The sequence below is a fragment of the Otolemur garnettii genome, unplaced genomic scaffold, assembly GCF_000181295.1.
Source record: "Otolemur garnettii isolate 467f Iridium unplaced genomic scaffold, OtoGar3 scaffold00368, whole genome shotgun sequence".
NCBI lineage: Eukaryota > Metazoa > Chordata > Mammalia > Primates > Galagidae > Otolemur > Otolemur garnettii.
In genome coordinates, this window is record NW_003852763.1 from 77,009 (window position 1) to 79,918 (window position 2,910).

The window sequence follows — 2,910 nt, forward strand, 5'->3', positions numbered from 1 at the left end:
TTGCTGCTCCCTCCTCAGACCCTCAGTACAACACTTAGACCATCTCCTTCCACTGAACTTAATGTTTTTTTCCTAAAATATATTTTCATGATTGGTTATGTTCTCATTTCTGCTTAAATTATTATATTTTAAATTTCACATTAATATGAGGTACAACTGGTTAGATTACATTGTTCGTGTTTGTCAGGTGAGGTCCAAGCTGTAGCTGAGCCCTTCCCCAGATGGTGTGCTGTGCACTTTTCCATAACTTGGCTGATCACAGATAGTTGACAGAGTAATAAAACTTAAGTAGAGGCCACAGCTTGGCATATCTTTACCTTAAATGCCCAGAGCACTGTGACTGATAATTAAACGATTTGGATTTCTCAGAAAATTTTAACTTCAATCCTAAAAAAAGCTTAAACTTTTCTTCATGCCAGCCTGATAACTTTAAGTAAGTGTACATAGACCTAATAAGACAACAGAGAGCCATGTAGGACCTTGCTCATGCATTAAAAGCCACTCTCTAACTGCCAAGAGCCCCGTCTCCAATTACAACTTCTACTTTTGGGTCTCCCTTTCAGTCCACTTTCTTTCTTATGCACAATAAACTTTACAATTTTTAAATTTAACCCTGATTTTGTCTGCTGCACCCTATATATTTGGGCTCCTGTCACTGGGACATCAGGGAAATTGGGGGAGTCTGGCCCATCCAGGATGTTTGCTGACCACTGTCTGACCCCAGACCCAGTGGGACCACCCACGATGCTGCCTGGGGTGTCTTAGCATCATTACACATGCAGCATAAAGTGTGTGAGGTGTGAGAGGTGTCTGTGGATCAGCAGCCAGCTGTGCCTGACATCACACAGCCTGTCCTACAGGGGCCCTTGAGTGCCCTAGAATCCTACCTGTGAATGACATATGGACTTAACAGGGAGGCTGAGAAGGGATTCAGAGCCCCTAGTGTGACCTGCTCTGGGGTGTTCTCAGATGGGGAGATTCAAATGTCACCAGGATATGGAGTGGTGTTGGGAGCATTGGCCCTAAATATTTAATGTACCTCTTCTCTGTACCTTGCACAGAGCTGGGAGCTGGAAGAAATCAGAGCTCTCACCTCTTAGAGGTCAGGAACAGGGGAACAATTTCAGTGAGAATTTGATTGGATTCAATAAAGAACCGGATTGGGTCCAGATAGAGGCATGAGACAGTCACCATCTGAGTATGGGTTTCTCTCTAAGTTGCCCTGCACTCTCTTTCCTAGGACACGAAAAATTTTTACATACAAACATAACAAGCTCAGAAAGTGTGTGTTTTTTTTTTTTTTAAATGAGTGAGTTTGTTAAGGTCAATTTATAATTATAGTGGCCACAAAAGGAACATATTATTTGTAATAAAACTTTAAAATTATTTTTGAGACTCTTCTATATTTATGTATCTTTCTATGTTGGGGGGAGATAGAGAGAGCATGAATTTTGAAGCTATAGAAAAAATACAATGCACTTTTTAATTGTATGCAGAGGCTGCAAATATAGTGAAACACACTAATATTTAATACACTGAAGGAATTCTTTCAAAAAGCACATGGGAGGGTGGTGCTTGAGGCTCAAAGGAGTAGGGCGCTGGCCCCATATGCCAGAGGTGGTGGGTTCAAACCCAGACCCAGCCAAAAATTGCAAAAAAAAAAAAAAAAAAAAAAAAGCACATGGGAAATCTTGCCTTGAAATCCCTGTACTAGGCATCTACCCAGAAGAAAAAATCATTTTCTCTTAAGGATATTTGAACTAGGCTCTTTTAATCACAGCTCAATTTACAATTGCCAAGAAGTGGAAACAACCTAAATGCCCATCAACTCAGAAATAGACCAACAAATTTAAAAAAGATCAGCCATTAATAAAAGATGGTGATTTCACATCTTTTGTAATACCCTGAATAGAGTTGAAATACATTCTACTTAGTAAGGTATCAAAGAATGGAAAAGCAATTATCCAATGTACTTAATACTAAAATGAAGCCAGTAGAGGATCTCATGTATACCCAGTTAGGTGAAAATCCCATTTCAATTCAAATTGGGGGATAATCTGGGAGCGGGAGGCTTTTATTGTACTCTCACGGAATGGGCATGGGGTGGGGTGTTTGGCACCTCTTTTCTGTGGGAGCCATAAAGACAAGAGGGACTCCACCTAACAAAATCAAATATTTTGACCTGGTTCTTTGTACCCTCACATTAACCTGAAATAAATTTACTTTTATAAAAAAAAATACCAGAAATGTTTGTAAAAAGCTTTAGCTACCAAGGAAAGTAATATTACACCACTGGCCAAAAATAAGTCCAATTTTCATTACATTCCTTATAAAAATCTCTCCACAGAATTAACTATTTAATGAAATCCTATTATATTACTGCACTTTACTTTCCCACATATAATTTCTTTTATCATTTTTAATGTTTGTAATGGTTGCTGTCAAGTTTCAGCTTCTGATGTCCAAAATCAGGCCTCACTCATAGAAGGATTTTGTTACCTAGAAGTTTTGCCTGTTTTTTGGTAAGACTTTATTTTTTTTTTTCTCTGAATTTTTTATAACTTTTGCTAACACTAGACAGTGAGATAACATATTCTAGCACTTCTGGATACCAACTTGCCCATCCGCCACTCTGCCCTGGGGCTGTTGTCCACCTATTCATGTGTTTAGACACTTGTCTCATCTGATGTCATGAAGGCTGTTTCTGCCATAGCCTGATGAACATGATGTCACCATTAACAGATTCATTCATCCAGTCATTATGGAGAACCCCTTGGGTAGATTATATGTCTTTGCTGCTGTGAAAAGAATTGCAGTATACTTGTGAGTGTAGTTTTGTCATAATTATTTCTTTTCCTTTGCTTAGATACCCAATAGAGGGCTGGCTGGATCAAATTCATAGTTCTATTT